We start from the raw sequence: 11,993 nt of genomic DNA on the forward strand, positions 1-11,993 counted from the left end.
GAAGGGGAAGAGTGAGGGAGAAGGGGAGTGTAAGGGAGAAGAGGAGTGTGTGAGGGAGGAGTGTGAGAGAGAGGAGAGGAGAGTGAAAGAGAGAGGAGAGGAGAGTGTGAGGGAGAAGGGGAGAGAGTGAGGGAGAAGAGGAGAGTGTAAGGGAGAAGAGGAGAGAGTAATGGAGAAGAGGAGTGTGTGAGAGAGGAGAGGAGAGAGATAGAGGAGAGGAGAGTGTGAGGGAGAAGGGGAGAGAGTAATGGAGAAGGGGAGAATGTGAGGGAGAAGAGGAGTGTGTAAGGGAGAAGGGGAGAGTGTGTGAGAGGAGAGGAGAGAGAGGAGAGGAGAGTGTGAGGGAGAAGGGGAGAATGTGAGGGAGAAGGGGATATTGTGAGGGAGAAGAGGAGTGTGTAAGGGAGAAGGGGAGAGAGTGAGGGAGAAGAAGAGAGTGTAAGGGAGAAGAGGAGTCTGTGAGAGAGGAGAGGAGAGAGAGAGTGGAGAGGAGAGTGTGAGGGAGAAGGGGAGAGAGTAATGGAGAAGGGGAGAATGTGAGGGAGAAGAGGAGTGTGTAAGGGAGAAGGGGAGAGTGTGTGAGAGGAGAGGAGAGAGAGGAGAGGAGAGTGTGAGGGAGAAGGGGAGAATGTGAGGGAGAAGAGGAGTGTGTAAGGGAGAAGAGGAGTCTGTGAGAGAGGAGAGGAGAGAGAGAGGAGAGGAGTGTGTGAGGGAGAAGGGGAGAGAGAGGGAGAAGGGGAGAATGTGAGGGAGAAGAGGAGTGTGTAAGGGAGAAGGGGAGAGAGTGAGGGAGAAGAGGAGAGTGTAAGAGAGAAGAGGAGTGTGAGAGAGAGGAGAGGAGAGAGAGAGGAGAGGAGAGTGTGAGGGAGAAGGGGAGAATGTGAGAGGGAAGAAGAGAGTGTGTGAGGGAGAAGAGAGAGTGAGGGAGGGGAGGACTGTGTGAGGGACTAAAAAGGGGGTCATGAGGCGTGAGAGAGAAGAACATGTCAGATGGAAAGAGTGAGCATATGAGACGGACAGTGAGAAAGGTTTGGGAGAGAGAGGACACGGAGGGAAGGAGAGGAGAGTGTGAGGGAAAGGTAGAAGTGAGAGAGGGATGTGAATAAAAGTGAGTGTAAGAGAGTGAGAACCTGTGAAGATTCAGGTTAAAAACAGGAGTCAGCCATTCAACTCTTCAGCTCCATCATTCATTAAAACCACAGCTGATACAAATACTCCGCATTCCATCTTAACCTCAATAATATTTCACCCCTTTGCTTATCAAGTACCTACTCCAGTCAAACACTATTCAGACTTAGCTTGACTGCCTTTTGAGGAAAATCATGGAATCCTTACAGCGTGGAAGCAGACAGTTCAACCCCTGGAGTCCACACTGACCCTCCAAACAGCATACCACCGAGACCCACCCCCACCACCCTATCCCTTTAAGCCTGCATTCTCCATGGCTAACCCACCTAGCCTGCACATCCCTGCACTCTATGAGCAGTTTAGTTTGGCCAATCCACCTAACCTGCACATCTATGGACTGTGGGAGGAAACTGGAACAAACTCATGCAGTCAAGGGAAGCATCTGCAAACTCTACATAGACAGTTGCCTGAGGGTGGATTTGAACATGGGTCCCCGGCACTGTGTGGCAGCAGTGCTAACTACTGAGCCACTGTGCCACCCCAAAAGGTTTCCAAAGACCCATAACCCTCTCAGAGAAAAACATTCTCCTCATCTCTGGTTTAAATGAGTGGGACTAGATTGGGTTGGATTATCTGGTCGGCGTGGACAAGTTAGACCGAAGGGTCTCTTTCCATGCTGTACATCTCGATGACTCAAAGACTGTTTGTCTGTGAACAGTAACCCTTAGTTATAGTTTCTCCCAAGAGGATATTTCCTATATTTCTGTGGAAAGAGTGAAAGAGTGTGTGTGAGAGAGAAAGAGTAAGGGAAGTACATGAAGTAGACTTCCAGTGAGACAGAGAGAGGAGAATCTGTGATAGAGAGAGCACCAGAAGAAATCACATAGAGAAAGACTCCAAAGAAAGTTTGAAGAAAGTATGAGGACAGGAATTCCAAACACAGATTATAATGTTCGGAATAAACCCACCCAATTTTGGTTGTTCAGGCAGAATATTTAGAATATTGAGATATTTATTTTATGTCTTTGCCTTGCAAGTTGATTGAAAACAGTGGATAATGTATCTACCAGAGCTTATTTTTATTAATGATTTAAAAGAAACAGGTCATTGAAGAGTCAGAAATGGTTAGAGAATATTTGAAATATTTGTGCAGCATTTTTACAGGTGAATGTGGGAATTTGGGAATTATGGTGGGAATCACAGGCTCAGATTCATTGCAAAAAAGCTTAAAATCAAGAATTAATTCATAGACAGATAAATAAATCTATAGAAGTGTTGATTGCATAAAATTGTTTAATTCTGATACTGCTGCAAAATTGAAGAGGAATTCTGTTATGTGAATCCTTAGGATTGTCATTGACTCTGTATTCCTGACTATCTTCAACTCTTGTATTATTATTGCATACAAATTCTGCAATTAGAAGAGCAAATCAGAAGCTGGGAATATTGTAGTCCATAATTCACTTCTTTATTCCATGAAGTCTGCTCACTACAAATCAGGAGTGTGTTGGAATATTTTTCACTTACCAGGATGAGTGCTGCTCCAACAACACGTAGGAAGCTTCACTACATTAAGGACAAAACAGTCCACATGATTGGCACTCCATCTATACTTCCATCATTCACTGCCTCGGACCACTGACACTCAGTAACAGCAGTGTGTACCATCTGAAAAATGCACTGCAGCAGCTCAGCAAGGTTCCTTTGACAAAATCTTCCAAACTCATAAGGGGGACATAGAGCTGCTCCCTCATTAGATGACCTAGTGGTATTATCACTGGACCCAGTTAATGTTCTGGGATCCCAGGTTCGAATCCTGCTATGGCAGACAAGTGGAATTTGAATTCAATAAAAATCTGGAATTAAGAGTCTAATCATTTCATTGTTGAATGTCAAGAAAACCCCATCTGGTTCACTAGTGTCTTTTAGGGAAGGAATCTGTCATCCTTATCCAGTCTAGCCTACATGTGACTCCAGACACACAGCAATGTGGTTGACTCTAAACTTCCCTCTGGGAAATTAGGAATGGCCTAGTCAGTGATGCCCTCATCCTATGAGCAATTCTTTTTAAAATGGTGATGAGTTTAACATGAAGATCGTGATGCCTTGTGAGGGCAAGGTTTACAAGGTGGGACTTTCATGGTAACCTCAGCCAGTGTGGGAACTGAACCTACACTGTTGGCAACACTGACCAACCACCAACCAATGGAGCCAACTGATCTCCCATGAAGAAAGCAGAGCACCACCACGTCCAAATTCCTCCCCAAGTCACACCCTAGCTTGACTTGGAGCTATATTACTGCTCCTTCACTGTCACTGGGTTAAAAGCCTGGATTGCCCTTCCTAACAGCATTAAGGAGTGTCTACGTCATATGGACCATAGTGGTTCAAGAAGGCAACTCAGCATTACCTTCTCCAGATGAATTAAGGATGGTGAATAAATGCTGGCATGGCCAGTGATGCCCAGCTTTCATGCAAGAATAGATAAAGAAAGATGGGGAGATGCACAAAGTGGTATATTATAGTTCTTATCTGCTGTCAGTGTGCTGCCTACACATCTGATGTCAAGGAGTACCTGGTGGGAGGTGACTTCCTCTCCTATTCTAAAATAATAACCAATTAACCAAATCAAACAAAAAGTAAAATTGTCAGCTTCTGAGGGCACTTTACCAAAAATACAAATCCCAAATGAAACTTAAAATTAAGATGTCATTTGGAAAGTGATGATGCACTCTTGTTTCCTGATTTTCTAACATCCAGAGGTGTTACAAGGAAAATCAAAGGAACATCATTCAAGAGTGCATCCCTCCTGTCTTTCACCACAGCCAGGATGACTTGTGGGCCTGCCTGGAAACTGTTCAGATTCTTCAAGAATTAAAGACACAGCCTTGAGAGAAACCATTATATTTTAAAAACAGTCTGTTCCTTCCCCTTTTTTCATTGAACATCTTCATGCGTTAGCTGTAACAATATTACCGATAATTAAATCCAAGCTTAATTCAATGGGCTGAGTGATGAGATTATTCAAGAATACTTCCAAGAATATGCTCAGTTAAAAATGACAACTCCCAGTCCCTCTCCTCTGGCCATGCCCCGGTACCTCTGCTACTGTTTATCAGGTGATACTATTTCTCATCCACCTTCAACTTCCTTGAAATCATTAGATTAGATTAGATTAGATTAGATTAGATTACTTACAGTGTGAAAACAGGTCCTTCGGCCCAACAAGTCCACACCGACCCTCCAAAGTGCAACCCACCCAGACCTATTCCCCTACATTTACCCCTTCACCTAACACGACGGAAAATTTAGCATGGCCAATTTACCTAACATGCAAATCTTTGGACTGTGGGAGGAAAACGGAGCACCTGGAGGAAACCCACGCAGACACCAGGAGAATGTGCAAACTCCACACAGGCAGTTGCCCAAGATGGGAATTGAACTTGGGTCCCTGGCGCTGTGAGGCAGCAGTGCTAACCACTGTGCCACCATGCCACCCTCAAAGTGAAAATGGAGTGAAATCTTTCGGTTCTTAAGAACAGACTGACTGGGCTCAAAACATTACCTCTGTTTCTTGCTGCCAGAAGCGTTGAGTTTTTCCAGCATTCTCTTTGCTTTTTACTGAATTCAAGGGTCACACAGAGAAATTCACCTAACACCTAATCTAATTAATCACCAGCTCGTTCTATATATAAGGGGAAGGAAATATCACCCACGAGATGACAGTATGATAAACTATAATTTCGTGTTAACTGTCTAAAAGGTTTGCCTAAGAATAGAGATTTTCATTGCAATGAGGATTAGGGGATTTGTCTGATTTGTGAAATGTTTGTGTAGTCCCTATTTCTGTGCAATCAGCAGACACTGTCAGTCCCTGTGAACAATGACACTGCCTGTGTTTCTGTTTGTGTGGGTGTGGGTGCATCTGCACATCCGTTTGTGTGTGTATCTGTGTGTGTGTATGTATGTCTACATATGTATGTCTACATGTGTGTGTAGCTGAGTGTGTGGGTGCGTGTGTGCATCTATTTGTGTGTGTGTCTGTGTGTATATGTCTGTGTGTGTATGTGCATCTATGTGTGTGTGTCGATGTGCATGTGTGACAGTATGTACATGTGTGTCTATGCATGTCTGTCTGTGTGTGTATGTGTCTGTGTGAGTGCATTTGTGTGTGCATTTGTACACGCACGTCTTAGTAAATAATCTGTCATCTCAGCTGGATACATTTTATGAATCCTTTACAGGGATACATTGCAGGAACAAATGAGTTTCATTGGCCTCACACACAACAATGCTCTGCTATTAACATTGGCGATGATTTTCCTTATCTGACACAAATCATGTTGAAAAGGCACAAAACTGTGCTAAGTCTGCTTGAATGCTCAACTGCCCTCAAATTTCCTGGGTCAGCTCATTTGTGGCACTGTTCAGGTGCAGATCAAGCATAAAGAGCACAACAGCAAAGGGTGTGGAAAATTGCAAATAAAATTTAAAGGGATAGGGACAATTAAAGGTGGGGGTCATAATGGGGAAAGAGTCTGAAAGCTTGAGACTGAAAGTTTCATAAGGCATGTGCGCTTCCACTGGCTTTGCCGAGCTGAACAGGTAAGGTATTGAAGAGCAACACACCACAGGAGCTCCCATGTACAGGTTGATATGTTCCAAAAAAGTCTGCAAATATAATTTGTACCATCATGTTAGGGATGGCCAATAAGGCTATGTGATTAATAATTATCTTGTTATCCCTTTGTCCAGTACCATTTAAACCCACAACTCCCAGATTGGAGTACTTCTGAAGAGCCAGATTACTCATAGTTAGTCTCTCATCTTGTGCTTCCCTGTGCCATTGTGTATTCTGTGACAGTCTACACTGTACATTGGAACATCAGCCTGCAGTAATTGTCTCCAAGTGTGTGCTCTGATCGCCTCTGCCTTCAGCTGCAGCTGTAGGTGACAGGTCCAAGGGCACAGACCCACCCTTGTGCATCATGACCTGCTAGCCATGTTACTGTGTGTGGGTCTCCTTTCCTTCCCTGCACTACGAGACAGGAAAGGAAATGCTTTGATGGTCCTGCAGCAATGCAGTCTAAGAAACAAGACCAACTGCAAAAGGTCTCGTGTGAAAAAGTAAGAGAAACGGCTATTGTATACTGAAAAAAAAGCTCTTCTGATTTACCTGCACTTATCATTGCTTGGCAACACTGGTTGCCCAGTTACATTGGGCATTCATTCATTTCAAAGGAATCACAAAAAAAGCACATGAGGCTCAGAACAATAATTATACGTCACTTAACTGTTATTATAACAAAGGAACCACTCATTTAAAGCTGACAATGCCCTTCCCAGCTTTTATCATTTGTTGCAGGGAAAAAATGACAATAGGCTATTAATATGGGGAAAGTTGTCCTTACCCCCATCAGCCATCATTCCTCACTTGCCAAGTGCATTTTTTGGTCAGTTTGTCCATGTTTGTGCTGCCACTGATATCTTCAATGGACACATTTCTCCAAAGGATGTGTGGTCTGGTATGGAAGAGGCTAGCCACCTTCCATAGGGCCCTTGCTCTTTGAGTTTTGACTTATTCAATCTCTGATGCCTGTTCAGTAATCAATTGAAATCGAACTGGGACCAAGAACATTGACCATCTCCTCATGATGCAATCTGCAACTGTGCTTTAGAGCTGCAGATGTCTTCTGTTCTAACATGTCTCTTAGCAGGTCTGAAATTCTTTTTGTCATTGTTTGAAATATTCTTTAATGTTGAATGTTGCCTCAAAGTTTTTTGCCCCAGCAGTTCAGCAGTTCTTCAGATCTCTTCCACTGATCTTCATTGTTTACTATCCTGTATGAGGAGACGGGTCAGTGTTCAGATCCCATTCAGATCACCGCTGCTGACCAACATGTTGTATGGTGCAATTAAAGTTAATATTCAGATCACCACTGTTGTTCACCATGTTGTATGTACTGCCACCAAAACCTTCTGAGTGCATGTTTCTCCAGGGCCTGAGCCGTTGAGAGGAAATACAACTTCTAGTCTGACTTTCTAAGTCTCTTGTAGTAAACACAATATTGGTTTATTGATCTCAGCAATTATTTACATGTTAGAAGGGAACAGTATGCTGTATTACAGAGACTGTGACCTGGTCTTAGGTCTGATTCATAGATAGAGTCATAGAGATGTACAGCACAGAAACAGATCTTTCAGTCCAACTCGTCCACACCAACCAATCATCCTAACCTAATCTCATCCCATTTGCCAGCACTTGGCCCACATCTCTCTAAACACTTTCTATTTAAATACCTAACCAGATTCCTTTTAAATGTTATAATTGTACCAGCATCACCACTTCATTCCATGCATGCACCACCCATTGTGTGAAAAAGCTGCCCCTTAGGTCCCTTTTAGATTTTACCCCTCTCACCTAAACTTATGCCCTCTCGTTCTGGAATCGCCCACCCCAGGGAAAAGACCATGTCTATTTACCCTATCCTGACCAATTATGATTTTGTAAGTCTCTGTAAGGTCACCCTTAAGCTTCTGACATTCCAAGGAAAACAGCCCCAACCTATTCAGCCTGTTCCTATAGCTCAAAGACTCCAAACCTGGCAACACCCTACTAAATCTTTTCTGAATCCTTTCAAGTTCCACAACATCCTTCCAATAGGAGGAAGGCCAGAAATGCACACAATATTCCAAAAGTAACCGACCAAAGTCCTGTACAGCTGCAACTTGACTTCCCAACTTCTATACCTAACGCTCTGACCAAGAAAGGAAAGCATACCAAATACCTTCTTCATTGCTCATCACAGTAGATGGTGATGATGGCAATCAATCATTTTTTTTTATTATTTAACCCCCACACTACCACCTAACTGTGGTAGTGCTTATTTTTTCCCCAGCACCCATGGTGTGTGTGTGTGTGCAGGTGTGAGACACAGTGAAAGACACAAAGTGCACGAATCTTTATTCAATTTCCACCACCAGGAAGATAGGAAAACACCCGAGTGGGCAGTAATCAATCATTATTAACCCTTTCAGACCCATATACAACAGAGCATAATTCAGATATTGGAATATGAGAACTGAAGTAGCTCATTTTGAATTGTTCATTTCACTTTCTGCTCAATAAGGTAAGGTATTGTCAGGAATTAAACTCTGTTTACAGTGTAAGTTTCCAATCTTAGCATCCAGCGCTCCCAGGTCAGGTACAGCAAGAATTGTTTTTCTTAATATGATATAGTTTGCCAATCTTAGCTATGATTAGTTAAGTTAGGACACTTCAGAGGACATTAAAAAGGTAAATTAATAACATCACCTTGAATAAAGTGTAGCCCATACAGAATAGATTGAAAAATTCCCTTTCTTGAAAGATATTGAGAAGCTGGTTAAAAATTGACAGAGAAAAGATCTTTCTACAGTCTCTCATCAACTATTGTAATCAGATACTGAAATGACTAGACACAGAGTAGGGCTGTTTTTGTAGTTTTCCAGCAGCATTGCTGGTCACTTCAGATACAGTACCAGTACATGGACGAGTTGGACTGAAGGGTCTGTTTCCGTGCTATATAATTCTATGACTCAATGAAAGCTCCCTCCACACTGCTCAATTAATACATTAACTTCAACATCACAACAATCACCCCTATTCAAAATGAAATATTTTAATTAATCAAATTACAACATGTGAGAATTATCAAAATTTCATATTTGTAATTAATATTATGAAGCTCTCACAGAGCTTAATTCCTGACAATACCACTCCTCATTGAGCAGACTGTATACGGTCAAAAGTCATTGTGAAAAAGATCATTGCTTTTCAGTGTTGCTTCTCTTTCTTGTGCTCTCATATGTCACCTCTATGCCTGCCTGAGTCTTTGCTTTTCTCACACATTCTTTCACTTCTACTTGAACGTTAAAGGACCTGTATAACAACTCTGTTTAAGTCAATGATGGTAGTGATGACAGCAACTTCATATAGGAGACATTAACACTCATGAGAATGTGAACTGCTTCCTACAAGGTACAACTAACAGGATCACTGCCATTACTAGAATTGAGAAGGAGACAGGTAGAAATAAAGTGGAAATGGATGACAATAGTTTGGCAATAGACTTCAGGAGGTAGAAATGAGTGGAAATAAAGAGAGCAAGGCATGGTAGTGGGGTGATTTGATTTGATTTATTATTGTCACATGTACAATGATACAATGAAAAATACTGTTTTACATGCAATCTAGACAAATCACACCGTATATAAGTGCAAAGGAATCTCGATTATTCGAATATCAATTATCCAAATTTCGGATTGTCCAAAGAAGATCTCAAGGTCTCTATAGAAACATTATATTAAAGAGGGGACGGGGCTCGTGCATGGTGTGCTGCTGCCTAACCCTCTGAACAGGGAGTGGACTTAGCAAGTGCTCACTGCCTCAATCCCTTTGAACTGATTGGGGGAGGGGAGTGGTGTGGGGGAAGGAGGCTTCAGCAATGCTGCATGTCCCTTACACAGAAGTGTGTGTCTGCTCAGAAATAAACCCTGAGACAGAAAGAGGGAGAAAGGAAACTTCAGAAATCTCTGAGCCCATGAGGAGAGGCATTGAATCAATTTACCGAATAATCAATTATCCAAACCAAATAGTGCCTGCCCTTCTCGTTTGGATAATCGAGGTTCTTCTGGACATCAGAGTAATAGAACAGAATGCAGAATATAATATTACAGCTACAGAGAAGGTGCAGAGAAAGATCAACTCTAATATAGGACAGGTCCATTCAAAAGTCTGATAACAGCGGGGAAGAAGCTGTTCTTGAATCTGTTGTTATTTGCTTTCAAACTTTTGTATTTTCTGCCCGATGGAAGAGGATGAAAGAAAGTACAACCAGGGTGTGAGGAGCGTTTGATGATGTTGGCTGCTTTCCGCAGACAGCAGGAAAAGTAGATGGAGTCAATGGAAGGAAGGCTGGTTTTCCAGTTGGACTGGGCTACGTTCACAACTGTCTATAACTTCTTGTGGAATTACCAGTTGCCATAGCAAACTGTGTGCATCCAAATAGGATGCTTTCTGTGATGCATCGATAAAAATTGGTAAGAATTATTGTAGACATGCCGAATTTCCTTCACCTTCTGAGGAAGTAGAGTCATTGGTATACTTCCTTCACGATAGCATCGAGGTAAGTAGAACCGGACAGGATTGGTGGTGATATTTATTCCTAGGAACAAGGAGCTTTCAAACACCTCCACCTCACTATCATTAATACAGACAGTGGCAGGTCCTCTATTCCTCTTCCTGAAGGCAATGATCAGCGCCTTCATTTTGTCTTACACCATGCCACTAAGCTCTCTATCTCTTTCCTTTCCTCATCCACCCACTATGGTGGTGCCATCAGCAAATTTGTAAATGAAATTAGAGCTGAATTTAGCCACAGAGTTGTGAAGGAGTATAGTAAGGGGCTGAGTACGTAGCTTTGCAGGTCATCGGTGTTGAGGATTATTGTGCAGCAGTTGTTGTCATCTATCCATACTGACTGAGGTCTCCAAATCAGGAAGTCTTGGATGGAGTTGCAGAGTGGGGAGCAGAGTCCTGGCCCTCAGAGTTTGGAGATGAGTTTGTTTGCAATTATGGTGTTGAAGGTGGAATTAAAGTCAATAAACAGGATTCTGATGTAGGTATCCCTGCTATCCAGATGTTTCAGCGATGAGTGTAGGGCCAGGGAGATGGTGTCTGCCATGGACCAATTGCCCGAAAGATGGATGAATTGTAGTGGATCAAGGCAATCTGGGAGGCTGAAATTGATGTGTGCCATTACTAACTCCTTGAAGCACTTCATAATGATGGATGCTCCGAGTCACTGGGCGATAGTCATTAAAGCACGTTGCCTGATTTTTCTTTGGCACAGGCATGATAGTGGTCTTCTTAAAGTAGGTGGTAACCTCAGATCAGAGTAAGGACAGATTAAAGATGTCGGCAAATACGTCTGCCAACTGGTCCATGCAGGATCTGAATGCATGGCTGGGGACTCCGTCTGGGGAAGGAGGCCAGTGGAAGAGGGTGGTGTGGAGTATTGAAGGAGATGGAAAACTGGGTAACAATGAAGGGGAGTGGAATGGGTCAGAAACTGGGAATGTTTCCTTGGGACTAGAGAATAAAGTTAAACATTAAGTAAGGAAACTGAAGGTAGCATCAGTAATGTTTTGTACTGGGAAAGAAAGCAAATGTCATTTGGAGCATATCGGAAGGTTGGGAATGATACATGATTAGCTTGAACCAGATAAAGGGATAGGAATGCTGGGCTAATCTGAGTAACACAGGGAAACACAGTTCTCTGTGACTGACCTGGCAAATTCATCCATCGGACACAAACCAAAAACTATTCAGCCTTACTAAAAGCTTGCCTCAAACAGAGATTGCCTCAAACCTATTTCACACAGGGCACAGCAGGCTGCAAAGAAAGGGAGCACTCATTCTGAAATGGCACTGTGCTATCTCTGCTACTGTATTCCTCATGTCAGCCTGGAGCTGATCATCCCTTCAGTAAAGACTGATGAGTAATCCATAAGGCAGAGGCAAATGTTTCATCAATGGTATTGTCATGTTCAATTGGTTGATTCCGATTGGTGGGTTAAGACAGTAAAGTTAAAACAAAGGTGACAATGAAAGTTACATCTGAATAATTTATGAAGAAAGACAGTAATTTGTCTTAGTGAGAAACAAATGAAACACAGAGAGAAAGAGCAAATCAGAAAAGGAAAAATAACTATTACGAGCACAACCCAAAGGGAATGAATTTTCGCAAGAATAGCGCATCAGGAATGCAGGACAAATTGAGATAATTTGCTTATGGCACCATCATGGTGGATTGGATCTCAAA

This window comes from Chiloscyllium punctatum, chromosome 48 (genome assembly GCF_047496795.1).
Source record: "Chiloscyllium punctatum isolate Juve2018m chromosome 48, sChiPun1.3, whole genome shotgun sequence".
Lineage (NCBI taxonomy): Eukaryota > Metazoa > Chordata > Chondrichthyes > Orectolobiformes > Hemiscylliidae > Chiloscyllium > Chiloscyllium punctatum.